Source organism: Arvicanthis niloticus, chromosome 2 (assembly GCF_011762505.2).
Source record: "Arvicanthis niloticus isolate mArvNil1 chromosome 2, mArvNil1.pat.X, whole genome shotgun sequence".
In the NCBI taxonomy this organism is placed as follows: domain Eukaryota; kingdom Metazoa; phylum Chordata; class Mammalia; order Rodentia; family Muridae; genus Arvicanthis; species Arvicanthis niloticus.
In genome coordinates, this window is record NC_047659.1 from 64,913,297 (window position 1) to 64,929,958 (window position 16,662).

General features: G+C 43.0%; 1 protein-coding gene across 4 annotated transcripts in view; it reads right to left on the reverse strand.

The window, feature by feature from the left end:
• Positions 1–16,662, reverse strand: part of Cstpp1 (centriolar satellite-associated tubulin polyglutamylase complex regulator 1) — a 157,610-nt gene that overhangs the window by 46,828 nt on the left and 94,120 nt on the right. The window lies entirely within an intron of this gene.

The window sequence follows — 16,662 nt, forward strand, 5'->3', positions numbered from 1 at the left end:
GTCCCAATGGTTTCATCTAAGGATGGCCAGGCCAAACCCAGGGTGCAAAGAATGGAAACAGCGTATCCTTGTTTGGCCACCAGAAGGCACAGCCATGTGACCAGGCTCAAATGAGAACTGTGTGGTAGTGTGACTGGGTAAGGAGACAAAGTCATCAGTCTGCCTCTTTCTGAGCCAAGCTGACAGCCACAGCCTGGGAAAGGAAGGCACAGTTTCAATTGCTTCCTAGTCTTGGTTACCTTGGTGGCAGGAAGAGTTCCTGTATGGGTAAGCTCTGGGTGCCAGTCTGTGGAAACAGTTCTGGAAGCTCTGCTGAAGTGGACATTAGCGAGCAAGGGCCCTGAGGTCTGGAGAATGTGGCACAACATAGAGCAACCTTTGCCCTCATCCTTTCACTGTGAGTTCCTCTTTAAAAATGATCAGGGATGAAGCATCAGGTTCTTTTTTTCTGCTTTGAGGGGAGTCACAAAGAGGCTGCAGTATGAACCTGACACAACAGAGAAGGCTCTCAGTTGATCACATATTGTGACTGAGGCTACAATTACAGGCTAAGAGTGGCCAGGGGGCTGGCTGAGCAGGTGGCCTGCTTCATTGCCACTGACTCCATACAAGGTATATGCCCAGTCACAAAGGAAGTGATGTGACAGGTAACAAATCAGTATCAGTGTTAGCCAACACACACACACACACACACACACACACACACACACACACACACACTCACGTGTGCACGTGCACCACACTTTTAAAATGCATATCCTTCTGACTCCAAATTTATATTACTAAGAAAACCACAGTTAATAAAATCTTCCTCTTACAAAAACAATTTCAGCCAGGCTGAGGCAAGCAGATCTCTGAGCCTGAGGCCAGCTGGTCTACAGAGTGAGTTCCAGGACAGCCAGGGCTATACAGAGAAACCCTGTATTGAAAGGCAAAACAAAGCCAAAAATTTCAAAGATGTGCTTCTATAGCAGCGGTTGGTTCTCAACCTTTCTAATGCTACGACCTTTTAATACAGTTAATTCCTCATGTTGTAGTGACTCCCAGCCATAAAAAATACTTTCATAGCTACTTTATAACTGTAATTTGGCTACTGTTATGAACTGTAATGTAAATATTTTTGGAGATAGAGGTTTTCCAAAGGGGTCTCGACCCATAGGTTGAGAACCACTGCTCTAAGTCTTCTGATTCTGTGGCCAGTGAGGGAGCTGCATCTTAAGAAAGAGAAGAGAGGTGTGAAAGCTAACATTGTTCCTGTGACTGACTCCAAGATTCTTCAGAGGTGATGGACTAAACAGGAGCTTGGAGGGCACACAGATCTAGGTCTGAGTTCCTCTTAGGCCACTTGTCAGATGTGTGGTCTTAGGCCCTTGAAGTCAGTGAGCTTCAACCTCCTCACTTGCAAAATGAGAATATCCTCATGGGATTATTGTGAGGAGTATATAAGTACACCCAAGCCATTCAGTATATTGCCTGGAACATAGTAAGTGCTCCAGAAAACATCGCAGTGCTTAACGTTCTAACTTCTAATTATGGGTACAGCATCCAAGCAAGGCTCTGGGAGAATCCAAGTAGTGGCTGGCACATAAACTGCATGACATGGGAACAGCTTTATCGAGCTGAGGTGACCAGGTTCATAGGTGTCTCTTTAGGACTTTAGAAACAATTGGGTTCCATGAACTACTGACTAAATGTGAGCTCATGTGGTTGGAAGAGTGTGAGCTCAGCGGTTGGAATTCCTGAGACCTCATTTTTTGACTTGGAATATTCCCACCCCAGATTCTGGCCTTGCAGGCACAGCCCTTTCCATCTAGGCTGCCACCTGTTGAGACAAACAGATGCAATCTGAATGCAAGGGGGCTTGCAAACATAGATCTGATATCAGACAGCCTTCCTCTGCAGCATTCCTGGGGTCATGAAATGACAAACATTCCATACAGGCTGAATCTAACCCTTCTTGTCCTGCAATCGGGGCTTTATGAAACTGCTTCTTGTGATTGCCCTCAGTACCTCTTGAGTCTGTGAGGTGGACTTCATTAATATTGATGTGCTGTAGCTCGTTAACCTCATTTGATGTTTATTTACAACCATTCTTCTCATATGCTAATGAGTGACACTGGGCTCTTCAGATAGAAAGTGGGGAATGGGACTCCCTCTGCCAGCATCTCCTTGGCAAACTCCTGTCCCTTGAAACTGAAGTTTGCACAGAGGGAATGAGGCCAAGTGGAGAGAATTCAGCAGAGAGGAAAAAATGATGTGAAAAGAATGTCTGCAATGTAAGGGGCAGAGAGAAGCCCAGCTGCTCAACATGATGTGAGGAGGTTGGGTTACACCCACTCATGGGTAGCAAAGAGAAGCTGGTGGGATCTGAGTTGCTGCAATGGACAATATGGCAGACTTGGGAGTCAGGGAGAGGAGTGGAGGCAAGCAGGCCCAAGGTGTCAAGGACTGAAGGCCTCTCTAGAATTCACCCCATCTTCAAGTAGGATCTAAGAGACCAGCAGACAGGGAACTGGATGGATTTCTGCACAGCAGCCCCGTGCCTATGGTGATGTTTGTCACTCCTAGCTCAGGAGAAGAATATTCCCAAACATACCTGTGAAACAAGCAGATACAGGAAACCACTGCTGTTTCTCTGCCTTTGAGTTACCCAGGTAAACAGAGAACAGCTGGCTAAACTGGCAAGAAGACCAGAGGGTAGGGAAACTATCTATTTTTAATATCCCGTTGTTTCAGGGCTGCTAGGCCTAATAGGCTACAGGTCTCTCCCAAGTTTTAGAGTGCTGACTGCCTCACCCATTCTGAGTGTTTGAAATTGCAGAAGACAAATGGTGGGGACGGGAGGGGACCCATGTCTGATGTATAAACGTGTGTGATTAACACAAGCAACAACAGCAACATTTCCTAAATGTCCACTCCCACTCTCCTCTTATGCTGCCCACTTTCTGTCACTGTTTAGACAATTAGGCCTGCCCTGCCTTTGGGGACCACACCCTCTTCTTTCTCCAGATCTGGCTTCTTCTTTGAAGCACTTTGAAGATCATCTCTACCCTTGATGTGCTGTATAAGGCTAAAGAGGCAAGAGAAGAAAGAAACCTCCTACATTAAAGATTTAACCACATTTTATTTAAGCATGAAATATTGGTTCTAACGGGTAGGTTTTATGTTTAAGTTGTTTGTCTGAAATCTTACCCCTTAGGGGACAAATTTCATCTTCTTTTAAGTTCTCTCTGAACTCAGTTCCTTTTAGAAGGACATAATAATCAATAGCAATTTGCATGAGACCTGAGGATCTTCAGCTTGCCTAGGCGCAGGGAGCAACACCTCAGAGAGGAACTGACATCTACAAGCTTGTTCTAGACCACGGTGATGATCTGCAACCCTGCTGCATCATCTTTACCCCACTGGACATGTTTTCCTATCCACATGAAGTTTTAATGGCCTAGATATATACGGCTATAATCCTCTCTCTCTCTCTCTCTCTCTCTCTCTCTCTTCTCTCTCTCTTTCTCTCCTCAATCAGTAAAGAAAAAATCTTTTGTCCTGCTGGAGGTAATATTGCCCCCCACTGAGAAAGCTTTTTTTTTTTTTTTTTTTTTGTTTTTTTTGTTTTTTTTGTTTTTTTGAGACAGGGTTTCTCTGTGTAGTCCTGGCTGTCCTGGAACTCACTTTGTAGATCAGGCAGGAAGAATGCATTTTCTAACTGAGTGTGGTGTCACAGGCTGAGATCCCAGTACTTGGGAACTAGAATCAGGAGTTCAAGGCCATACTCAGCAACATAGCCAGTCTGAGGCCAGCCTGAGTTGCATGAGATCCTATGTCCAAAAACTAAAAGAAGTGGAGAAGGAGCAGGGAGAAGAGGAGAGATGATGGGAGAAGATGTTGGGGGTGGTGACTCATGCCTGTAATCCTGGCTTTCAAGAGCCTAAGCCCAGGGGGCTGAGGAGATGGTTCAGTGGTTAAGAGCACTGGCTTCTCTTCCAGGGGACCCTGGTTCAATTTTGAGTGCCCACATGATGGCTTACAACTGTCTCTAACTTCAGTACTAGGGTATCTGGCACCCACACATAGACATACAGACAGGACAGGCAAAACACCAATGCACATAAAAATAAATTAATTAAAACAACAAAATCAAACAAACAAGAGCATAAAAGCCTAAGGCAGGAGAACTGCAGTGAGTTCAGTGCCATCCTGGGCTAAAGGGTAAGGTCCTATTGTCTGGGGGGGGTTGGGAGAGGAAATCTGACTTACTATGTACTAAGACTGAACCTAATATTGTCTCAAAATGAACATCAAACAATGACAGTCTGTTCTGATGAGACAGAGAGAGAGAGGATATTTTTGTGTCTATCTAGTTAACGATAGTTCTTCCGAGAAAGATCAAAATCCTTTCCCCTTCCCCACACTGGCCTGATCTAGCCACAGAATAAATGGCTTACTTCTTGGCCGTGGGCTAGCTTTTCACAATAGTCTTGTTTGCACACTGGAGGAGGTAATAGATTGCCAGACCCTCAAAGTCAACAATATGCTCTCTTGTAAGAGAATTAAGTAGGATGGAGTTCATTATCTCATTAGATTTCTCCCGACCCTCTGAGGAAAGCAGAGATTGCTGCGGCTGTTTCCTTCCCACAGGCAGAGAGAGACATGGCGGCTTGCACTAGGCAGCTCAGCACAGGTCACAGGGGACCGTGCTTCAAGTGAACATCTTTTTGACCGGAGAGGTTGCTCTCAGGGTTTCCAAATCCATGTCTTCTGGTTCTTACTTTAATATAGGATGATCACACTCTGAGAGAAATGTGTTTATAACAGTTGTTCTGCCTCTGGCAACACCTTTTTTCTCTCCATTTGCAAGGAGAAAGCTAAGTGGGCCTCTAAGAATAGATATTATGCTGCATGTCTGTAACATCAGCACTCATGAAGCAGACAGCTCGATCTCTGTGAGTTCAAGGCCAGCTTGTCTACATAGTGAGCTCGAGGCCAGCTAGGTGAAGATCTAGCTGAAAAAAAAAAAAAAAATCGCAAAGGACATCATGGTGGTGAAGAGAAAGAACTCAGGAACTCAGGTTATTGTTCCAAAGATTACTGTAGACAGGAGCACAGAGGACTATGTAACAAGAAATGTACCCCCTTTTCTAAGATAACCACTACCACCTCTCCACGACTGGATGAGAAGCATTAAACCAGGCTGTGCTCCTCAGGAAAAGCAAAAACCTGAATCAAGACCTCCCACAAACACTCTTCAAGTAACATGAGAGATATTTAGCAGTCACAGGAATTGACCACATCTTAAAACGCTAGCCACAAGTGAGTAGGAATGAGAGGTTAGTGAGCCAAATAAAAAAATGCTATCTAAAAGGGCTCTTCTCTGTAAAGTGGGCTTAGGAACCTTTAGTTCTCCCAAGTAAATCAGTATGAGGATTCCCTCAAAATAATATTTCTTCTAGAGAGTGATAGTGTGCCATCCATCAAATAGAGCTGGTCCTAATCCACTCCTCATACTGACTACTTGCTCTACTGAAGCTGAGAAAGGAAGGCCATTGGGTAATATGTGACAGCGCTGAGCCATGTCATCTCCACTGCACGTTTGTCTTCATGTAATTTAATCCACACTGTAGCAGAAGGCCTTTCTATCTGAAGAGATGGAGATGAGCTGGTGACGTTTTAAAGGTTTAACATTTTGCCAAGATCCAAAAGTATACCCTTGATCTATCAAAAGACACCAAGGGGAATTGTCAGCCAGTACGTTAGCCAATAGTTTACTGTTTGTTTTGTAAATAGCAAACAAATGAATCTTAAGGCAAAAGCAAAAACAGCAAGAGCTCCAAACTTCATATTTTTCCTTAAAGAAAATAAATTGGGACCTGTGAGGCAGCTCAGTGGGTAGAGACAGCTCAGTGTGTAAAATCTGTGTGTGCTGTCAAGACTAATGAACAAAGCTGAATCCAAGGACCCACAATGGTAGAAAGTCCTCTGACTTCCACATGTGACACTCCACACACACACACACACACACGCACACACAAATGTAAGGAAGTTTGTAAAAGGGAATGTTTGAAAAGAAAAATATCTCCTACTGGCTGTTATAATGGGAACAAACTCTTTGAAATCCTGGCTGTGTGAGGAAGGATGAAACTGAAGCACGGAGAGGAGGAGCGTCCGCTGAAACCCAGGGAACGAGCACCCATTGCCAATCAACTGCAGAAGAGAAAGGGATGGTACATGTACCTCTTCCTCCCTTTTAAGACAGGGCCTCTCTAGGCAGCTGGCTGGCCTGGAACTTGCAGTGACCCTCTGGCCACTTGCTCTCCTGCTGCGATTACAGCTGTGTGCTTCCTGCACTGCCCATGCCCACTACTGATTATAAATCCCAGCAGCTGTTGTTCACCTTGTATCGAAGCAACTATTTAAAGCGGCGAGCTTAGCCAGTCCTCCTATCAAGAGCCTGGTATTCTAGCTGCTTGAAGGCTGGAGAAGAATTTAAAGTTCAGCGTTAGCCACAGAATGAGTTCAAGGCTACTCAAGTAAACTTAGTAAGACCCTGTTTCAAAATAAAAAGAAGAGGGCTGAGGCTGTACTCCACGCCAGTGTGCTTGCTTCTGTGAGGCTCCCATTCAACCCCCAGTACTGACAATGAAACCCATTATTTTGTACAATTAATAAATGCTAATAAAATGAACAGAAGAAAGAAATCCTTATCAAAGTTTATGAACAATAACGTTTTCATTGCTTGAAATAAATTAGTATAACTTTTCTTTTTTTTTTTTTTTTTTTGGTTTTTCGAGACAGGGTTTCTCTGTGTAGTCCTGGCTGTCCTGGAACTCACTCTGTAGACCAGGCTAGCCTCGAACTCAGAAATCCACCTGCCTCTGCCTCCCAAGTGCTGGGATTAAAGGTGTGCGCCACCACCGCCCGGCTAGTATAACTTTTCAAGGCACCTAATTCTTGTTTGCTTTCCTTAAAATCAATTGCTGTTGACTTATGTGAGCGATCCGAAAAGGAACATTCAGATTCAAGTAGGATAGATGCTTCCTGAACATGGGCTGAAGGGAAGGGGGAGTGAAGAGTCATAATTTAGTGGGTGTAGAGTTTCAGTTTGGGGGTGAGTCACAGGTTCTGCGAATGAGTGGGGATGACAATGCACTTAATATCATGGAATTTTATACATATATTTTATTTTACTGTAATGAAAAGTGATGTATTTTAAATAACCCAGAAAAGGGGTTCTTTAATCATTCATTCACAAACACCATGGCTAAGACAGGTCTCTAAACCTCCCGTTCATCAACATCACTGGGTATACATTTGAGCTACAGATTCTTCGACCACGCCCAGACAGGCTCTTTGTTTTCTTCTTAGACCCTTCTAAGCAACAAAAGGAGAATATTCATAGTTGTTAAGCAGTAGCTGCTTAAGAACAGTTTGTGTAAAGGAAAGTAACAGTTGCAAACAGTTGCTGCAGAGGCCCCTCAAGGTTAAGAGCATCCTCTCCCAGGTGGCTTCTGGGAGCTAATCTACAGCATATAAAATAAGCAAAACCGAAAACAACAAACAGCAAGCAAAAAAGCCTTCAAAACAAAACAAAGAACCTTCATATTCCTAAGGGAATCTGTCTTTGTCTTGCTATGGATGATACCAGCATTGTTTGTTTGTTTCTTTCTTTTCTGGCTCTAGGAAGATACTGGAACTCTGTAAATGACAGTGCGCAAACAGGTGCTGGAATACCTAAAAACATTTTATTTACATATAAATTCTGATGGTTCAAAGATTCGTTTGGTCTCTGTGTCTGTCTCTGTCTGTCTGTCTGTCTGTCTGTCAGTCTCTCTCTCTCTCTCTCTCTCTCTCTCTCTCTCTCTCTCTCTCTCTCTCTCTCTCTCTCTCTCTGTGTGTGTGTGTGCCCCTGGCTGTTCTGGAACTTACTCTGTAGACCAGACTAGCTTCAAACTTGGAGATCTGCTGCTTCTACCTCTGGAGTGCTGGGGTTAAAGGTCACCATACCCAGTGATACTTCTTTTAGTCAGGAGCCAAAATACAAATCACATCACCTGGCAGGACTGTTTTGTTTTGTTTTGAAGATGGGGTTTCTCTGTGTAACAGTCCTAGCTGTCCTGGAACTCACTCTGTAGCCCAAGCTGGCCTCAGACTCACTCAGAGATCCGCCTGCCTCTGCCTTTCAGAGTGCGGGGAAGGACTACTTTTAATGATCTATAAACTTCATGAGGCAAGCAATCCCCTAAGGCTTGAAGAGGGGGAAAGGTGTTTCAAGTCCTCCAAACCAGTTACTGCTCCAACATAGCAAACATCCTGGGAACCTCTTTCTTTTGGACTGGAAAGCAAAGGGAGAAAAAGAAACCCTGAAGAGGAATTGGGCATCGGGGCAAAGTTCCCAGCTGAGTTCCTTCAAGCACTGCAGCCACGCTAGACTCAGCTCTCGGGGCCTTTAAACCAAGCCGTCCAGCTCAGCCCATTTTCTCCCTCAGTGATTTTAAAGCCTCACCAAAGGCTCTTCAGGCTGAACTAAGCAAATCATGGGAAAGTTAGAAAAGAGGATGCTGTGACTAACATACAGTCTTGGCCATTTCCCTTCAGAACTGTCTCTAATTTGAATGATGAGCTGCAGAAAAGCAATTTAAAAGTCATATCAATAAAATAAAGACATCATCAAATAATACATCTTTGAGAATTATACTTCTTTTATTTCACATTGAAACTATCTTCTATTACTAATTGCTAAATAACTATCTGCTATTACAAGTTGTTAAAAAATATGACTTTTGGGGCTGAAATGATGCCTCAGGTTAAGAGCACTAGCTGCTCTTCCAGGTAACATGGGTTCAAGTCCCAGCACCCACAAGGCAATTCATAACTGTAACTCTAGTTCCAGAGGATGTAATGCCCTCTTTTAGCCTCCTTGAACACAAAAGCATACAAGCAGGCAAAACACCTATACACATAAAACAGATAAAAAACATAAACTTCAAGAATGCATACAACCTCAGTTTAGAATTGGCATTAGAAGTCACCTCATCAGTCTGACTCTTTCCTGGTTCTGTTCCTGGATTTCCCTCAGAGCACGTTGTTCAGCATCGTCTAGAAGAGCACTGTCCAACAGAATTTTCTGCATTGCCTAATGTGGTAGAAGCCCATAGCCACACAGAGCTTCTGAGTGCTTCAGATGTGAGTGCTTAGCTAAAATAACTAAGAAATCTTAAGCATATTTAATTTAAAAAGTCAATCTTCTTGAGGTACAGTTGACATACAAAAATCCACACATATGAACATATACAATCTGATGCTTCTGGACAATCTGTGGAACTCCTATCACTAACATTGAGATGAGACACATCTACCCCTTCTGAAAAGGCTCCTTGCTTCCTTCCTTTGGGTGTGTGGCAAGGATACCTGATATGACTACAGATCCAGCCTTATAAAACACACAGCATGTATGTCTTTGGACGACGGGTACTACACTGCAGGGCAGTCCCTAGAACTAACTTTTCAGGCCAAACTGTCACTTTACACTAATGAACAATAACTCCACACATCCCCATCCTCTAGGACCATCCAATTGTCTGACTTCATAGCTTTATTAATTCAGTTTATGCCTAAATGACTTCATGAGGCTACTTAGCATACAGCTAACACATTCTTGGTGGTCTATGTTGCTTTGTTGTTGTCTGTGATGGGGATCACCATGTAGCTCAGGCTGGCCTGGAACTTACTAGGTAACCCTGCCTAAAATCCTCCTGCCTCAGCCATCTGCATGCTGAGATTGCAGCCATATGCCACCATACAGAGCTGCTTTGTTACTTTGAATAAATGGGAAAGTCACTGTCTTCCAAGTAACTCTTTTCATTATGGACAAGGCAAATTTAGGCATGTCACCATCCACAGGGGACAAAATGAATCCAGTTGTTAGGAAAATGCCTATAGCTGGGCATGGAGGCCCACCTTTAATACCAGCATGGTGGAGGCAGAGGCAGGCAGGTCTCTGAGTTTGAAGGCCTAAGTCTACATAGTGAGTTCTATGGCAGCCACACTTAGTGTGTCCCTGTCTCAAACAAACAAACAAACAAACAAACAAAACAAAACAAATTGTACATTGTGAAATCACTTTTCCTGGTAACTTCTACCTTCTGGATCTGATTCTGTGTTTCAAAACCACATGGAACAAGGGAGCCCTGGTCACAGGCCTAATCATCAAGTATTTGAAATCAGTAATTATGTCTCCCTTCCCTCCCTCTTTCTTTCTTTCTTTCTTTCTTTCTTTCTTTCTTTCTTTCTTTCTCTCTCTTTCTTTTTTTCTTTCTTTCTCCTCCTCTTCTTCCTCTTCCTTTTTTTTTTTTTTTTTTTTTTTTTTGAGTTTTCTATTCCTGGTTCCCATAAATGTTCCTAATTATTTGGTTTCAAGTCACATCACCAACAACAGGACATTCTTCAGTTAGTCAATGTAATAATGTGAAAACAGCTGACATTCATCAAGAAGAGTCAGTGCTTGGCACTGGGCGAGGCAATTTTCACCCAGCATCTCCTTTCAGTCCCATCCCAGCTATGAGGCTAAACTGATTTGCCCTGATCTTACTGATGAGCTTAAGGGGGTTACCCAAGATCACTCAGCAACACTGTCTACAACCAGGACTAAAGCTAGGTCTATATTTCAAAGCTACTGCTCTCTACTGTTGGTACCTCACTTCTCTAAAAACATAGTGCCCAAAACAAACACTTACTATCTGGGATCGCTTGATCACTGTAGGATGTGGTTGGGACTTTGTTAAGTTTTCCATATCTGGCACACAAAGACTTCATCATGTGTCTTTTCAAGTGCTTGTTTTAGCAGAACATCCTTTCTCCTGTGTCTGCATCAGCAAAACGTTCCTTCATAAGTCTGCCTTAGCCTTTCACCTGTGTCCACTTCAGGAAAACATTCCTTCACTTGTTTGCCCCAGCAAAACATCATCCAACACAACTTACTCGCCAAAGAACCCTTAAGTTTTCACTTCAGCCTTTTCTTATTATTCCCTCTATTTTTGTATTAGGTCTGAAGTTAATTTAGCTTCTTACTGAATACTAATATGTTGGGAGCTGACTTTTAGCAGAAAGCGGCTATCAGCTTTGCAGCCATCTTGAGCCATATACCCTGACATGAGACTTGTATTACAATAGCCTACAACAGCTGAGCACACTCTGATAACATCTTGCTTTAGATACCCAGGACTTTCCTTGGGTGTGTGACTTAAAGGTGTGATTTAGAGATCAGATTTAGAGACAAAGACCTAAGGGCATGACTTAAAGGCGTGACCAAAAGGCATGGCTTAGAAGTGAGACATATAAAAAGGCGAGAGAATCAGACACTTTGGAGAGAACAACTTGGAGAACAATTTGGAGTAACAGAGATTCAGACACTAGGAGAAGGAGTAGACATTAGACACTTGGAAGAGAACAACGGGAGTACAACTAGGAACTAGGAACTAGGAACTAGGAACTCAAGACTTGGGACTTGGACTAGGAAGAGAGACTGAAGAATAAACAGGATTGAATCACACTCTGTCTGGTCTCCATTCTTTGAGTCCATCCTCACTCTCTCTCTTGCTGAACCCTGATCCTCGGACCGAGCGGCAGCTTGGGCCGGGATACAGTGGCCGCCAAGCGCAGAGTGGAGAGGGCCTCAACATTTTAGGCCGCCCAAAGTGGGGCAGCTTAGGCCCCAATATTTTTGGTGCCTGAACGTGGGACTAGCTCGGGCCTCAACACTAATACTCAGTTTACATCTCTTGGGCTTAGAGTTGTGCTGTAAAGGTGCATATTGTTATACCTCTTTTTTTAAATTAATGTGTGTGTGTGTGCATGCACACATGTATATATGCATGTTCCTTTGTATATGTGTGTGTGTAGCCTGGAGATCAACTTCAAGTGTCTTCCTAAATTACTTTCCACTTCATTCTAGATGTTTAGACAATTAAAAATATCTTGTATGTATGTGTGATGTGTGTACATGTGTACACGTGTGTGTGTGTGTGTGTGTGTGTGTGTGTGTGTGTGTGTGTGAATGCCATGCCATGCCTGTGGAGGTCAGAGGACAACTTTGGCTGGTAGAGTTCTTTTTTATTATTTTAATTAATTAATTAATTAATTAACTTTACATCCTGACTGCAGTTTCCCCTCCCTCTTCTCTTGGTGTACCCCCCTTTCTCTTCAGAAAAGGGGGAAGCCTCCTGTGGATATTAACACTGGTAGTTCTTCCATCTTGCTTGAGCCAGGTCTCTTTGTCGTTTACTGCTGCATATGCCAGGCTAGCAGGCCTGTGCTCTTTTAGGGATTCTCCAGTGTCCACAGATTTTGCTACAGAGGAATTGGGATAATAGATAATAAGCTATCTACTGTACTCAGCTTTATGAGGGTGCTGGAGACTCAAACTCAGATCCTCATGTTTGCATGGCAAGCACTTTGCCTACTGAGCTGTCTCCCCAACCTTCTTCTACATTATTTTTCAAGACAAAGCTGGAGCTTACCTACTCAGCTACTGACTGGCCAGGAAGCCAGTCTAGGGATGCCTTCCCAGTGTTGGGATTATATTTATTCCTATGCTCAGTTTGTACATGAGTACCAAACTCAGGTCCTGCTTATGTGGTGGCAAGTACTCTACCCACTGAGCCATGCCCCTGTTTAAGGAGCAGGCCCTTAACAGGACCAACTCCATTTTGTAATAGGAAAGAAAACAAGTTTTGAAGTGAAGTTATTTTGAAGTGCTATGATAACCAGAAGTTGTTTTGAAACGTTATATGTGTACATAAAAATAAGCTATTTTTAATCAGTATGATAACCAGCTGCAATGAGTTCAGAGCCCCGTGATAACCAGACACGAATGGCTATCTGCCGTGGACGTCAGCAGTAAAGCCAAATCAAGCATAAAAGAGGAACCCCGACCGGAGCATAGCATCACACTGGTAGCCATGACTGCCTAATGTGATCCTCCGTCCAGGCCTCCTCTGCACCTGATCATCAAAGCAGCAGCTGAGAGACCACACCTCCAACTTCATGGTCAAGCCCCCTATGAGGTCAAATTAGCAATTCATTAGCTGTGGACATTGGAGCTGCAGCCCAACCTCCTTCCCAGATTCCGGACCTATAGCCAAAACCAGCATAAGGACTCAGGTCCTATAATCCATAAATGAACGATGTATTCATTGCTATGCTTATTTCTTTGGTAATTAGCAATTTATTATTTGTGTTCATTGTGCCGCTATTGATAAAGGAAATTCATAGGAAATGTGGCAATACCTCATTGTGGCAATAGCCTTAGCATTGGTAATAATATATTGTTTGCTGTGCATCATTAAAGAAAAATTGAATGTCAAACCCTCTGTCTCTGGCGTACTCTCTCCCCTCTTGTGGAACTGACAATATCACAGTCAATCCAGCATACAATCCCTGAGTGGAGAAGGACCTGTCGCTCCTCTCCCCGAGGGGATACTAAAACGTTATCACAACCTGCTTGTTACAGATAAGAGACAGGACTCACGACAGCCTGCCAGACCCATTATTTTTCTTGACCAACTTTTTTTTTTTTTTTTTTTTTGTTTTGTTTTGTTTTTTTGAGACAGGGTTTCTCTGTGTAGTCCTGGCTGTCCTGGAATTCACTCTGTAGACCAAGCTGGCCTCAAACTCAGAAATCCGCCTGCCTCTGCCTCCCAAGTGCTGGGATTAAAGGCGTGCGCCACCACCGCCTGACTTGACCAACTTTTTTAGCAGTCCATGTCTGTCGGTCTGTTGGCCTGTCTGTGTGTGTGTGTGTGTGTGTGTGTGTGTGTGTGTATGTATGTATGTTTCTTTCTTTCATTCTATCATCTATGTATCTATCATCTATTTATGTATTATTATCTCTCTCTCCTCTCTCTCTCTCTCTCTCTCTCTCTCTCTCTCTCTCATCTGTCTGTCTGTCTGTCTGTGGTGCTGGGGATCAAACAAGGAAGCACTCTACTTCAGCTATACCCCTAATTCCTTAACTCAACTTTCATTTGTTTCATTTTATTGTGTAACTTTCATTTATAGAATATATTACATTTATATATTCTAATTTGATTTGTAAAATGAGCTTTATTTGTCAAGGCCAGAAAACATTCACCTTTAACACAGAGGTAAGATCTGAACACAAACAACAGATTAGATTCTCAGTCTCCACTGGAGTTAGCCTCCTGGAGAATCACTTTTCATGATACTTATTAGATAAGTACTCCTTAGTAACTGGCTCATCTGTTTAGTCAACAAGTATTTACTAAGTCCCATGTGACAGGAGCCATTCTCAATGGTAAGATTGTAGCGATGAACAGAAGACCCAACTCCTTGTTGTTGTGGGTACAGTGGTGCAAAAAAATCAGGCAAAACACACCAAAGTCCTCAAGGTCATGGAAAACAAAATCATAAGGTCTGCCCCAGGTGAAAAGGAACCTAAGAGACATCAACAATTGTAAAATGTAAACCTTGATTGAATCCTGAAGACTGACAGGTATTAAAGATATTTGGAACAACAGAAGAAACTGCAATTTGTACTGGATATTGGGTGATGCTATAAAGTTACTGTCAGTGCTCCTAGGCTGGTAATGACAGTGGGCTATGAAGGGGACTAGGAGAATGTCTTTTTCTTATGGATGTAGGGCAGGGTCTTTGAGTCCTAAAAGGCAGGCTGCAAAACTTTGATTTATGCTTTATGCTCACTTTAAAGAAATAAGCAGCCGGGTGGTGGTGGCTCACGCCTTTAATCCCAGTACTTGGGAGGCAGAGGCAGGCAGATCTCTGAGTTCAAGACCAGCCTGGTCTAGAGAGTGAGTTCCAGGACAGCCAAGGCTACACAGAGAAACCCTGTCTCGAAAAAAAAAAAAAAAAAAAAAAAAGCAGAGAAACCTTACCTAAATGCCCAAATTTGTCTTTCATATAAAACTTCATTGTTTTTGAGACAAGGTAGTGCTAGACTGAACTCCCATGTGCTTAGTATCTCTAAATTGTAGCAGAAATGTTCTGAGCTTATTATAAAGATGGATTACAAGCATAAATTGGCTTTTGCTTATCACCTTGGGTTCTACATTATGAACCAGTGTCTAGGACCATACAAATAATCTCGAGGAGCAAGAACTTACAAAGCCATTTATTTGTTCAGGTTTTTATTTTCTTATTTTTTAGTTCTGTTCATGCATGTCTGCATGTACATGTGTGTGAGCATTTGTGCATGTAAGTGTGAATATTTCTGATCCCCTTGAAGCTAGAGTTACAGGCGCCTAGAAGCCATTGTATAGTTTCTAAGAATTGAACTTGGGTCCTCTGGAAAAACAACGTGTGCTCTTAACTGCTCAGGCATCTTTTCAGCTCCTTGCTCCTATTTTTCATATGCAGTTCCTTTTCACTGGTTGGAGCTTCAACGGCTCCCTTTGCTACTAACATTTATCACAACTGTAGGTATGTGGTTATGGCTAGAGATTCTGAAGATCTGCACATTATTTTTATCTGCTACCACTAACATAAACAATACTGTAGGTTGTGGGTTCTTCCTCCTCCTCCATTTTTTCTCCCCTCTCTCTGGTGTGTGTGTGCATGTGTGTGTGTGTACCAGAGCATTTGCCCATGCATGCATGTGTGTATGAGGCCAAGAGGTTGCTGTCTGGTGTCTTCCTTTACAGCTCTCTGTAATAATTTAAATGAGAACGTCCTCCATAAGCTCAGACACTTAGATAGCTTGTCTCCAGCTGGTCACAAAGAACTGTTTGGGGGAAGCTTAGGAGGGATGGCCTTGCTGGAAAAAGTGTGTTGCCACGGGTGGGCTTTGAGCATAAAAAGGCTCACTTATTTCTAGTTTGCTTGTTCTGCTTCATGCTTGTGGTTCAAGATGTTAGCTCTTAGCTTGCTGCTCCAGGCAACATGCCTGGCACCTGCTGTCTGGCCATCTGGATTCTAAGCCCTTGGAACCGTAAGTACGAATAAACTTTCTTCCATGAGTTACCTTGGTCATTTGTTTTATCACAGCAACAGACAAAGTAGCTAATACACTCTCCACCTTATTTTTGAAGACATGGTCTCTCACTGAACCTGATGCTCACTGTTTCAACTAGGCTGTCCAACTAGCTTCTGACCACCTGTCTCTGTCTCCTATTGCTGGAGTTATAGGTGTGTGCTGCCATGTCTGGTGTCTACATGTGTGCTGGGATCCTTACTCTGCTCCTCATACTTGTGCAGCACGCGATTTACCCACTGACTCACTTCTCTAGTCCAGTACTGTGGCTTAATTATTTATTTATACATCAAGGCCCCTGGTGAAAAATCCTGGGAAACTTCCTGCTTTGCCTCTAGTGATGCGTGCAAATCTGTAAATATTGCCTGCTTAGAAGCTTTTCACACACTTTCAATTTATTGACTATGTTTGTACATCTTAGAAGTTTGACTGCTATGCTAGTGAGATACTAAGGAGAGTTCACCAATGTCAGACACTAGCCTGAGGGTCTACCCAGTGTTTAATGCAAATTAAGGCACTAGCAAATTAACCAGTTTAAGGTGTAAGGATATTTTAAATTCAGTGATCTTATCAAAGTGACCCAGGAAATTACTCTGTCCACCTGGAGTGGGAAAGGTCTTATGTCTTTATTTACAAAGCAGTAGACAAAGTGATGAGATGGTGGT